Source organism: Macaca fascicularis, chromosome 12 (genome assembly GCF_037993035.2).
Source record: "Macaca fascicularis isolate 582-1 chromosome 12, T2T-MFA8v1.1".
Classification (NCBI taxonomy): domain Eukaryota; kingdom Metazoa; phylum Chordata; class Mammalia; order Primates; family Cercopithecidae; genus Macaca; species Macaca fascicularis.
Window position 1 is genome coordinate 104,023,043 of NC_088386.1, and position 13,722 is coordinate 104,036,764.

The 13,722-nt window shown below is 43.5% G+C and overlaps 1 non-coding gene across 1 annotated transcript; it reads right to left on the minus strand.

Moving 5' to 3' along the window:
* Positions 1-10,627: 10,627 nt before the first annotated feature.
* LOC123568191 (small nucleolar RNA U13) lies at positions 10,628-10,732 on the minus strand. The gene has a single exon (XR_006691408.1). It is a non-coding gene; the product is annotated as a small nucleolar RNA U13 (small nucleolar RNA).
* Positions 10,733-13,722: the final 2,990 nt, after the last annotated feature.

A 13,722-nucleotide genomic window follows, 5' to 3' on the forward strand; every position in this document is an offset into this window, starting at 1 on the left:
CAAAGTCAAAAAACAGTGAGCACAAGCCAGGCGTGGTGGCTTATTCCTGTAATCCCTGCACTTTGGGAGGCCAAGGCAGGTGGAGCACTTGAGGTTAGGAGTTCGACACCAGCCTGGCCAATGTGGTGAAACCTTGTCTCTACTAAAAACACAAAAAAATTAGCTGGATGTTGTGGTGGGTGCCTGTAATTCCAGCTACTGTAATCCAGCTGAGGCAGAAGAATTGCTTGAACCCGGGAGGTGGAGGTTGCAGTGAACTGAGATCTTGCCACTGCACTCCAGCCTCGGTGACAGAGTGAGACTCCATCTCAAAATTTAAAAATGAAAAAAAACCAGCTGGGCATGGCAGTGCATGCCTTTAGTCCCAGCTACTGGGGTGGCTGAGGTGGGAGGATTGCTTGAGCCCAGGAGGTTCAGCTTGCAGTGAACTGTGATTGTGCCACTGCACTCCAGCCCGAACAACAGAGTGAGACCCTGTTCCCCTCAAAAAGAAAAATAAAACACAGTAAGCAGTGAAATATATTACAGATAAAAGGATAATATTCTTAATATGTAAAGAACTCTAAATAAATGGAAGGACAAAGGATCAAAAGCCTGATTTTAAAAATGGGAAAACTACATTAATAAACAATTCTGAGAAGAAAAAGGCTGATTATGCCTGTAATCTCAGCACTTGGGGAGGCCGAGGTAGGTGGGTCACTTGAGCTCAGGAGTCTGAGACCAGCCTGGGCAACATGGCGATAACCCTGTCTCTGCAAAAAATACAAAAGTTAGCCAGATGTGGTGGCACACACCTGTGGTCCCAGCTACTCAGGAGGCTGTGTTGGGAGAATTGCTTGAACCAGGGAGGTGGAAGCTGCAGTGAGCTGAGATTACACCACTGCACTCCAGCCTGGGCAACACACAGACCCTGACTCAAAAAAAAAAAAAAAAAAAATTAGGGAGAGTTTCAAAGTGTTAGTTATATCAGAAGTAGACCATCTGTATCAGTCTCTGTCGGTGAACAGAAGACCCAAATAGGATAATTTAGAGGAATTTAATGAAGAATCAGGTTTAAGGGAAACTCACAAAGAATGGTGCAGTATCCTGAAGTTAGCAAGAACCAGGAGGACATTATTGATCTAGGCCTGAACTAATTTAGAGAGAATATGGTGTAGCTAAATGGAGAATGCTGCCTGGAGAAACAGAAAGCCAAACCACAATGACTCAGCTGGGATGAAGCTGGGGAATAAATCCAGCACCCTCACCCTCCCTTACCTCTTCCATGGAACTTCTGTTGTCATCCAGTGGCTGAAATCAACCAGAAGCCAACAGGGAAAGACCTGCCTCCTGAGACACAGAGCAGGTGAGGAAGGGACAAAGCATTACCCTAGAGAGATGAATGAAAACTATTCTGCACACCAACTGTTTCAAATGGTGTGCTTTATATGTGGAACTGAGAGTCTCCAAATGATCACAAGACACCACTGTGTAGAAGACAAGGAACTAGAGGACGCCTCCTTTTAAGAGTGGGTTTAAGCAGGAGTTAAATAATATCTGAATTGGCCAGGCACAGTGGCTCATGTCTGTAATCCCGGCACTTTGGGAACACAAGGCCGGAGGATCACTTGAGGCCAAGAGTTCAAGACCACCCTGGGCAACATAGCAAGACCATCTCTCAATAATAATAATAATAATAATATTCATGATGTTTTGGCTAGGCATCGTGGCTCACGTCTGTAATCCCAGCACTTTGGTAGGCCGAGGCGGGTAGATCACGAGGTCAGGAACTCAAAACCAGCCTGGCCAAGATGGTGAAACTCCGTCTCTACCAAAACTACAATAATTAGCCAGGTGCAGTGGCAGGTGCCTGTAATCCCAGCTACTTGGGAGGCTGAGGCAGGAGAATCGTTTGAACCTGGGCGAAAGAGGTTGTAGTGAGCTGAGATCGCGCCACTGCACTCCACCCTGGGCAACAAACTGAGACTCCCTCTCAACAATAATAATAATGTTTTATAATCTATGTTATCACAAAGCTTTACCATATTATTATAACCGTAGTAAAATAGGTGAACAGTAATAGATGAAAGACAACGACACCTTCTTTGACACTGCTCGCATTGAGAAAGGGGACCTACGTCTCCTCTCCTTGAGTCTGACTGCTTTGACCAGTGGAATATCCGAGGAGTGGCGCTGTGCTGGTTTCCAAGCTTGGCTGTAAGACACTGGCAGCTTCCAGTTCCTGTCTGAGGACATTGGCTGGAGCCCCGAGCTTCCCCGTGAGAGTCTGACTACCCAGAGGCTGCCACCGAATAAGGAAGCCTGAGGTAGCTGCAGGAAGAAACTCTGTGGAAAGGCGGGTGGGGAGGGACAGAGAGACCAAGGGAGAAAGAGAAACAGATGCCCAGCCAACTCCTGGTTGTTCTAGTCCCCCCACTACTCCAGTCTTGCAGCTGAGGCCCCAGGCATTCTGCAGCAGAAATGAGCCGTCCCTTGCTGTGCCCTGTTTGAAGATCGTCATGATAAATGGTTGTTTCAAGCCACTGCAGTATTGTTCGGTAACAACAGATACTTGGGCAGAATTTGGTACTTGGAAGTGGGGTGCTATCATAACGAATACCAAACCATGCGGCACTGACTTTGGGACAGAGTGTCAGAGAGAAGCAGAAAAGCCAGGAGGAGACTATAGGTGAGGGTGTGAAAGACTGAGGAAAGTATTTATAGAGGCTGGAAAACAGAGGACTCTTTTTATGTAGTGACAGGAAGTGTGAGGACACTGTCGCCTATGGGAACGTGGAAAACAGAAAGGGTGCTTAACAGCTTGTGGGGTTGGCTAGAGAGATGTCCAAGCAGAATGTAGAAGATGCCAACCAGCTTTTTCAGTTGCCTATGACAAAATATGAGACAGGAGAGATGATCTAAAGAAAAATTGTGGGCTGGGTGCGGTGGCTCACGCCTGTAATCCCAGCACTTTGGGAGGCTGAGGCAGGAGGATCAGAAGATCAGAAGTTCAAGACCAGCCTGGCCAATGTGGTGAAACCCTGTCTCTACTAAAAATATGAAAAATTAGCAGGGTGTGGTGGTACACACCTGTAGTCCCAGCTACTTGGGAGGCTGAGGCAGAAGAATTGCTTGAACCCTGGAGGCGGAGGTTGCAGTGAACTGAGATCACGCCACTGCACTCCAGACTGGGCGACAGGGTGAGATTCTCTCTCAAAAAAAAAAAAAAAAAGAAAGAAAGAAAGGAAAAGAAAAAAAGAAAAATTGTTCAAGTTCTTAGCAAAAATGGTAAAATACAAATATTGGATTATAAAATAAACCTGTTGCTTATCCCTGGTCTCTCCCATTAAAAGATTCCCAAATAAAAAATATCTCTGGGGCCTAAGGTCAAATCCAGAATAAGATGCTTTGTCAGAAAAATTTAAGGGCAGGCCTAGTAATCGCAAGGATGTGCCTCATAGACCATCTCAGTAAACAATAGAACTTTGAACACTCCTAAAGGTGTTGTCTTACAGGAAGGAACCTCAAAGGAGATCCAAGTATTTCTAACATGTAAAATGGGAACATTTGCATCTTCACAGGAGTCCTGTGACTATTAAACAGAATAATACCCATTCTTCTAAATATCTGCTGATGTCTACTCTATGCCAGGCATTGTTCTAGTGTTTGAGAATTTCTAAGAGTTATTAATCTTCAGGATTCGGGAACAAAAAATTAGAATTCTTGAGAATTCTTGGCAATCCTCAAAATCATAAGTTATTCTACATTTTTCCATAATGACTTCTTGGTATGTTTTTAAAAACAACAACTGACCACACTAGTAAACAGCGAATCATTTTTCTGTGATGGGATTATACAAAAAGTTTCTAAGGCTTTCTGCAAATAAAACTTCCCCCAGAACAAACAAGAAATCCCCCCAGACATAATAAATGAATGGGTTATATGGTTTATTATTATTATGGACATATATATATTGAGACAAGATTACACTACATTTCAATGACACGTAAAAATAATTTCTACCTGAGTTAGACAATAGAATATATTAAAAGAAGGGAACATTAACACAAAATAATGCCAAATAAAATGATTCAAATTGTTTCAATTCAAATAATTGAAAAATAATACTGCAAACATTTAAATTTTAAACGTTATTCTTTTCTGGAGACGGAATCTTGCTCTGTCGCCCAGGCTGGAGTGCAGTGGTGCGATCTCGGCTCACTGCAACCTTCACCTCCCAGGATCAAGCAATTCTCCTACCTCAGCCTCTCGAATAGCTGAGATTACAGGCTCACGCCACTGCACTGGCTAATTTTTGTATTTTTAGTAGAGACGGGGTTTCACCGTGTTGGCCAGGCTGGTCTCAAACTCCTGACCTCGTGATCTGCCCGCCTTGGCCTCTCAAAGTGCTGGGGTTACAGGCGTGGGCCATCGCGCCCGGCCAAAAGTTATTCTCAAAAATGAAACGGAAAAACACATAAAGCACGAATTGCCCTGAATGTCTTGGTCCTTGTTTCCTGACAAATATTCCGGGTGCAGAATGTTTCTTTCATTCTATGTTAATGTTAGTTTATTATTACTAAGAATGTGTCTACAAGCATCTTTGAATTGGGCGTTAGGGTACGTGTTGGTTATTATAAACTCATTCACTTTTCTTAATGATGAAAATATTGTCTTCTTTCACTGGTTTTGATTGTTTCCTTGAAGTGTATATTATCTTCGCTAATTCAGATTTTAGATGTTTCTGACTCCGTGATGGAGTAGTTCCCAACAATATTCACTCTTCTTTGCATTGCTTCTGATAAAGCATATTTTCCTCCACAAAAGTCCTTCCTTAATGATTTTGCTAATTAAGCCATTTCATTTTTGTTTCCTGAAGCAAAAAGATTTGGTAACCTCATATAAACTACTAACTGCTGAAATATTTAATGAGAGATGAGATCTTTTTTCTGCATTAAGTAATTTGATTCTAATTTCTTTTAAAAGCATGCTACTCAAAGCACAATTCTGTTTTCGATTAGAAGATTTGCGTCATGATTACTTAATGCTTCAACTACTAATCAAACAAGTTTTAAGCAAGTTATTGTCTCTCTCACAAATTTACAATATTCCATTTTCTCTCTCCTTTCTTCCTCCCCTCCGCCCCCCACTTCCTCCCTTCCCTCCTTTTTTTTGAGATGGAGTCTCATTCTTGTCACCCAGGCTGGAGTGCAATGCAGTGATCTCAGCTCACTGCAACTGCCGCCTCCCGGGCTCAAGCAATTCTCCTGCCTCAGCCTCCCAAGTAGCTGGGATTACAGGCATCCACCACCATGCCGGGCTAACTTTTGTATTTTTAGTAGAAACGGGGTTTCACCATGTTGGTCAGGCTGGTCTCGAACTCCAGACCTCAGGTAATCTGCCCGCCTCGGCCTCCCAAAGTGCTGGGATTACAGGCATGAGCCACTGTGCCTGGCCCCCTTTCTTCTTTTTTTAAGACAAGGTCCCAGGCTGAAGTGCAGTGGCATGATCATAGCTCCCTGCAAGCTTGAACACCTGGGCTCAAGGGATCCTTCTGGCTCAGCCTCTTGAGTAGCTGGGACTACAGGTGTGCGCCACTACATTCAGCTGTTTTTTATTTTTCGTAGAGACAGGGGCTCACTATGCTGCCCAGGCTGGTCTCAAACTTCTGAGCTCAAGTTATCCTTCCATCTTGGCTTCCCAAAGTGCTGGGATTACAGGTGTGAGCTGTTGTGCCTGGCCTGTGTGGTTTTTTTTTCTCATTCTTTATGCAAAAGAGAATTTCTTATTGGAGAAAATGTAAACAGTTTTACCACTTTTCTTTTTCTAAAAATTGCCAGAAAAACACGACCTTGTAGATTATACTGACTGGCTCCAGCCACATAATCTGAATCAGAGTAATTGCTTTCATCTGTCTCATAGACAGACTACACTGTGTTCACCTCCTCTGCCAGTTGTGTCTGATGCTGTATCTTCCAGTTTTTGAGTAAAACACTTTTGTTACAGCAAGGAGAAGGAACACACTTGCTGAAAACTGTCCAAATTTTTTCATTACTGCTGCATCACCACTAGCTGTTGATATTGATGGAATTCCTCACCAGTAACATTTCCATGAAGATCATGACAATTTATTTCTTGCAGGAAGAATTAGAAAACTTTCCCCTGTATTTTAAACTGATTTTTTCCTGGGATTCAGGAAAATATCAATTCCCCCCAAAATTCTGGGAAGGCATGGAAACATACACCGCAGCAGGTGCTGGGGACGCAGCAATGAACAAGACAGACCAGATCCCTACTCTCAGATAAACACAGTGATCCGGGTATTTCCAATAGGGAAATGACACTGATGAAATAAGGTGATGTGTCTGGGGATGGCTGCGATATTTTTAGTTAGTATTGAGGTTTGGCGGCATGTAACAGTCAAGCTGCAAATAACAGTGTCTCAAATTAGATAGAAACTTGTTTGTTTTTCTCACATCAAAGTTATCTAGAGGCTGGTATTGCACACTCTACCCTCATCCCACAGTGCCATTAGCCAGGCCCCAACCCGTTCTTTCCTCCCGTCCTCACTGCCATCTCAGCATCCAAGGTGTTTTCAGGAGCTCCAGTGATCACACCTGCATTCCAGATAGCAGGAGAGGGGAAAATAGGAAGAAGAGCTGTTTGCTTCCCTTTTTTACTTTCCACCTTTTTTTTTTTTTTTTTTTGAGATGAATTCTCACTCTGTTGCCCAGGCTTGAGAGCAGTGAGGCAATCATAGCTCACTCACTGTATCCTTGAACTCCTGGGCTCAAGCCATCCTCCAACCTCGGCCTCCCGAGTACCTGGCACTACACATGAACCACTACACTTGGCTAATTTAAAAAACAAAACAAAACAAAACAAAAGAAAACAAAATTAAAAAACAGGCTCGGCATGGTGGCTCACGCTTGTAATCCTAGCACTCTGGGAGACTGAGGTGGGCGGATCATGAGGTTAGGAGATCGAGACATCCTGGCTAACACGGTGAAACCCCGTCTCTACTAAAAATACAAAAGAAAATTAGCCGGGCATGGTGGCAGGCACCTGTAGTCCCAGCTCCTCAGGAGGCTGAGGCAGGAGAACGGCATGAACCCAGGAGGCGGGGCTTGCAGTGAGCCAAGATCGCTCCACTGCACTCCAGCCTGGGCGACAGAGCAAGACTCTGTCTCAAAAAAAAAAAAAAAAAAAAAAAGTTTATAATTTGTAAAGATGGGGTCTTACTATGTTGCCCAGGCTGGTCTCAAACTCGTGGCCTCAAGTGATCCTCCCGCCTCGGCCTCCCAAAGTACTGGGATTCTAGGCATAAAGCATCTCCTCTGGCCTGTCTGCTTCCCTTTAAGGAAGCTTCTAGGAAGTCCCACTGAACATATCCACTTATATCCCATTAGCCAGAAACATGACCACATCCTGCTGCTAGTGAGGCTGAGAAATATAGACTAATATACAGGAAAGTTTCCAGCTAGGTTGGGCATGTGGGCTCACACCTGTAATCCCAGCACTTTGGAAGGATGGATCACCTGAGGCCAGGAGTTCGAGATCAAACTGGCCAACATGGTGAAGCCCCATTTCTACCAAAATACAAAAATTAGCTGGGTATGGTGGTGCATACCTGTAATCCCAGCTACTTGGGCGGTTGAGGCAGGAAAACTGCTTGAACTCGGAAGGCAGAGGTTGCAGTGAGCTGAGATCATGCCACTGCACTCTAGCCTGGGCAACAGAGGGAGACTCTGTCTCTGTCAAACAAACAAAAAAACCCAAAACATTTCCAGCCACAGATCAGGGTTCTGTTTTGCATGTTGGGAAGGGCAGACAGGAATGAGTGGTCAAAGAGGTCTTTTCCTAGGAAGTAACAATTTGGAACTTGAATGACAAGAAGCCTCTGGTTAGATGATGGGAGCAGAATGTTTCAGGCGAGGGAAACAGCAAATGGAAAATGACGATTTCGTGGAAACAAGAAAGCCTGAAACATAATGAGGAGGAAAGGAGATTAGTCTGGGAGATGGGTAATGGCTAGACCACACAGTCCTTTACCTGTCAGAGAATTGCTTTCATTTTTTAAAAAACTGAAAAATTTTAATCACACTGGGATTTTTTTTTTAAGCAGAGTCTTGCTCTGTCACCCAGGCTGGAGTGCGGTGGCACAATCTCAGCTTACTGCAACCTCTGCCTCTTGGGTTCAAGTGATTCTCATGCCTCAGCCTCCTGCATAGTTGGGATTACAGGTGTGTGCCACCATGCCTGGCTAATTTTTGTATTTTTAGTATAGACGAGGTTTCATCATAATGGCCAGCCTGGTCTCAAACTCCTGACCTCAGGTGATCTATCCACCTTGGCCTCCCAAAGTGCTGGGATTACAGGTATGAGCCACTGCACCCAGCCTGCAGTGGGAATTAATTTTAAAGGAAGGACATGACATGCCTTAGATTCTTGCTAGTGCTGACATATACTAGATGTTAAAGAAATCTATCCTTAAGTACACTGGAAAATCTTGGTTTTTAATCCTGATTACATCCCTGATCATTTAATGGGATGTGGGAAATTATTGATTGTTTTGCCTTATGTCTATAGGCAACATATAAAATTATATTTGTTCATCAGCTGCCTGAATAAAACCAATAATCCACGAAGCAGATCCACAGTAGAATGCTTTCTGTAGGGGATGTGGGGTACAGCAGATATGAGCCTCTTGTGTATTTGCGTGGCATGGAGGGGGGTACTAATAAATAAGAAAAAGTCACATGTGTATGTATCTGTGCTTGAGGCAGCTCTTTGAGGATGTGTGCAAATCAAGAAAAGGGCTTTAATTTTGATTCCTTTAATCGTGCCTTATTAACATTTTTTCTTTTTTTTTTTTTATTAAGGTCACTAGGCATTTGGTAGGAATCTGCATCAAACTGTTGGGCAATGCTAGACAGCAACATTGACGTTTGTAAATTTACACTTGGATTCTTAGTTTCTGGTGAGTAATTTGTGCTCCTTCAACACTCAATGAGAGATGATGATAAGCAAACCTTCAGCCTTCAGCCTTCCTGATGCGGTAGGAATTGCCAGAAATGCCTGTCTGTGGTCGCCCTCTACTGGATTAGTTAAGCCTAACGTGTAAAAGCCACCTGACCACGGTTCCCTTTCTAATATCCTCTTCTGCCAGAGCCTACTCACCCTTTAGGTCTGAGAGAGGCCTCTCAGCATCCCCCCTTTCTCTCACCATCTCTGATATGTGTGTTTGTATGACTATTTGATTGACATCTGTCTCCTCCCTCTCTACATAGGCTGTAGTCTGCATGAGGGCAGGGACTCTGCCTCCGAGTGCTTGACACCATTCTTCAATAAATATGGGTTAAATGGATGAATAAAGGAGGAATGAAGGGCCCGAATGTCAAGAGTGAGCCTTTCACACTTCACTCTAGCTGACTGCAGCGCGTAGGAGAAAATGTAAATTCAAGGCATCTGTCCTGGAAATTTTTTTCAAGCAACTTATGCTACTCTTAAAAACCCTGTTTATTAAAATATTACATATATACAGAAAAGTGCACAAATTGCAAGTGTCTAATTCAATGAATTTTCAAAAACTGGTCACACCCCTGTAACCAGTACACAGATTAAGAAATAGAATATCACCAGAAACCCAGAAACCCACCTGTGCCCTTGTGATTTTAATAAAGTTCTCTTGCATGTTTTTATATTTTATAAAAATGAAATCATACACTATGTACTCTTTTGCATCTGGCTTCTTTTCTTTTCTTTTTTTTTTTTATTTGAGACAGAGTCTCATTCTTGTCGCTGGAGTGCAGTGGCATGATCTTGCTCACTGCACCTCCTGGGTTCAAGTGATTCTCATGCCTCAGCCTTTTGAGTAGCTGGGACCACAGGCGTGCATCACCACGCCTGGCTAATTTTTGCATTTTTCTGTAGAGATGGGATTTCACCATATTGCCCAGGCTGGTCTTAAACTCACGAGCTCAAGCAATCTGCCTGCCTTGGCCTCCCAAAGTGCTGGGATTACAGATGGGAGCCACCACACCCAGCCTTGGAAACACATTTCAATATTTTGGTAAAGATGAGCAGAAAAGGGCCGGGGGTGGTGGTTCATGCCTATAATCCCAGCACTTTGGGAGGCTGTGGCGGGCAGATCACGAGGTCAAGAGTTCAAGACCAGCCTGGCCAACATGGTGAAACCCCGTGTCTATTAAGAATACAAACATTAGCCAGAAGTGGTGGTGCGTGCCTGTAATCCCAGCTACTCAGGAGGCTGAGGCGGGAGAATCACTTGAACCCGGGAGGCAGAGGTTGCAGTGAGCTGAGATCACACCACTGCACTCAAGCCTGGGCGACAGAGCAAGGCTCCATCTCGGAAAAAAGAAAAAAAAAAAAAAGGTGAGCAGAAAAAGTTAATTGTGATTTTCGTTGGTAAAGCCTTAAGGTTTATACTAAAATCATAATCATAGAGCAGATGGCTGGGATAATACAAGATAAAGTTCACTCAACTTTAACAGTGCCTTCCCAATATGGAAGGGAAAACAGAAGCTTCTTTCTCTTGGGGAAGGTGATTGTGTTGAGGTGACAAGGGGGCACTAAACTTATGATCAGAAGAACTAGGACTGAGTTTTGTTGTTGTTGTTGTTGTTCAGGTTAGATGGCTAATGTGCCAATGCTGTAACAAGGTTCAGAGGGAGGCACATAGCACACTTAGGCATAAACACCAAATCATCATGCTCCCGAACTACAAAAGGACTGAGTTTTACTTGGCCAATTACCATTTCTGAGCTTTGGGTAGATCATTCACTCTCTGAGTTTCATCTGTTAAAATGGACATGCCAATATCTGTCCCATAGAATTGTGTAGGGGAGTAGAGTGCTACTCTTTCTGATTCTTAGCACAAAAGATGGATTAACAAACTTATTTAAATTTTACATGACATGGGAAGCTTCATAAGGAAATGAAGACCTAAAGAAGCAGTTAAATGTGAGCATTGTTTATAGTAGGTTTAGTGAAGAGTGGACCACTGTGGAGAAATGTGATAGGGCAAAAACGGTGTGATCTAATGGTAAGGAACGGGGAAACACAGCAAGGCCTGTTTGTTCACTTCAAAAAAATGTTTTGTAAATAGAGGGTCTTGCTATGTTGTTCAGGCTGGTCTCAAGCTCCTGGGCTCAGGCCATCCTTCTGCCTCAACCTCCCAAAGTGCTGGGATTACCGGCATGAGCCACTGCGCCTGGCCCTCTGTTTTCCTTCAGACCAAGAAGTAAGACCTAGAGTGTTGAAAAAAAGGATAGTACTGATAGGGTAAGTGGTTACATAAAACTACATCGCATAAATTACATAAATATTTCCTGGAAGCTCTGAGCCTGTCAACTGCTCAGCGTGATTCCTCACCCTGCCCCGTTCTGCATTGTGGCAACCTTTAGTTTGCAGGCTTCCTTGCTCCGTGAGTTTTGTATATTCTGCTGGGGACAGGCATGAGTGAATGGGTATTTCTCCTGCCTCTCTGTGCTTCCTGTGATGTCTTCCACAGCAGCAGAGTCTCTTTCAAGGCTCTAACTCCCGCTGAAAGGCCCTCCCTCCATGGTCCAGACCCCCGCAAGGGAGCCTCTATAATGGTTCTATTTCCAGCCAGACAATCCTAGCTTTTAGGCTCTGAGAATAGCATCTCTTCCTACTGTCCCTCCATCCCATGGGTGTTAGCTGATTCTTGCTGTCGCTAATCTCCGGGTTACGTCACCACCCTGTTTGGCATCTCAGCTCTTCTATCACTTTTGTAATCTATTTCCTGAATTAAATTCCCTTGGATTGAAAGAGTGGTTTCTGTTGTCCTGACTTGATACGTTCTGATTTCATTCCTCTTCCACAAAAATGCTCAGTTCCTCACGTTTATGGGAATATTTTTCTCCTTCACATGTTTTCCTCTTCTTCTCTCTACTGTGGAGGAACTAGCATGGATTTGGAATTGGCTGGGTTCAGACTTGGGTTCTGTTATTTCAGAATCATATGACTTGGGGTAAATTGCTAGCTTATAATAAGTGCTGAATAATTATTAATGAATGAATGATATTTAACCATTACAATGCCTAATGAAGATTTAAAAATTATTTTTATTTAAAAATTTAGTTTGAAAGGACACGGTCTTGCTGTGTTGCCTAGGCTGGAGTGTAGTGGCTACTCACAGGCACAATCATAGTGCACTACAGCCTTGAACTCCTGGGCTCAAGAGATCCTCCCACCTCTGCTTCCTGAGAAGCTGGGACTAGAGGTCCATGCTGCTGTGCCCAGCAAAAATTTTTGAGTGGTATAAATACAAAACATTAGTATTATACAGTTGTTCTAAAAGGACTCATTTTAAAATATTTTCTAAAATTATGTATATAAAGAATTTGGTGCAATCCCAGCACTTTGGGAGGCCAAGGCGGGCGGATCACGAGGTCAGGAAATCGAGACAATCCTGGCTAACACAGTGAAACCCTGTCTCTACTAAAAATACAAAAAATTAGGCGGGTGTGGTGGCGGGTGCCTGTAGTCCCAGCTACTCGGGAGGCTGAGGCGGGAGAATGGCATGAACCCAGGAGGTGGAGCTTGCAGTGAGCCGAGATAGCGCCACTGCACTCCAGCCTGGGTGACAGAGCGAGACTCTGTCTCAAAAAAAAAAAAAAAAAAAAAAAAAGAATTTGGTCTTCAGGAAAACCATATTCAGGAATATGTGGTATTTGTTGAGACATTAGTTTCATCACATAACAAGCCATGAGGGTTTTTCTCTTTTGCATTGTAATTATCTCATTTACTGTTATTGTTCTGCCTCCCTCCCTCTAGACTATAAATCTCACATAGTACTTGGCACATAGAAAGCTCTCAAGGAACACTTGTTGAGTGAATGAATATGCTATTTGATGTCTTATGTGCCTGTGTCCTTAAGCCTTAGCATGCATGGAGGACCTGAGCCATAGTAGATTTTGAATAAATGTGTGTTGTGTTACGAATCCAGTATTTAAACGAGTCCAAAGAGTTTAGCACTAGTTTCAATGATGAAATCAGGCAACTTTTATTTTTAAACTGGATCTCAATCACTAATCATTTGCTAATCACTAGTTTCTAAACTAGGAAAGAGAGATGCTTTGGTCCAGAGGTTGTTTGAGTGAAGTAAGCATTTAGGTACTTGTGCACTCAGTACTTCTAGACTTCCATCAAAAATGCTTGCTCACTACAACATTGCACTTCAGGGGTATTTCAGTCATCCTTGTGTGGCTGAGAAAAAAGTCCTAAAAAGTGGCAAGCTAGAATGGAGTAGGGATGTCACTCTTTCCAAGATCTAACAGAACAAAGAACAGCATGATTTTGGGGGGCTCAGCTGCTTTGTTTGCCTGTGGTTTGAGTTTGGCCAAGGGTGAATACCATGAAGGGATCTGAGAGTGGGAGAAGACTGAGGCCAGGATATTTATTCACCTGTTTCCCTGTTGCTGTGTCTCCACAGGTTGGTTGCATCCTTCTGAAGGCCACTGCTCTTGTCAGAAGCCCTCTCTAGATGGCTAAGCTCTCTGGGTTGCGACAATTGCTCTTTTTCCTTGAGCCTTAGGTTAGGGGTCTTCCCAACCCCCTAACCTAAGTAATAGCTTCCCCCACTGCTAGTTCCAGGGTGCTACACTTTCTCTTTCTGGTTTCCCTAATCTGGCTTCCACCATTATAAATAGACCCTTTATTAAAATATCCTCAATTTATCCATATTGAGTGTGCCAT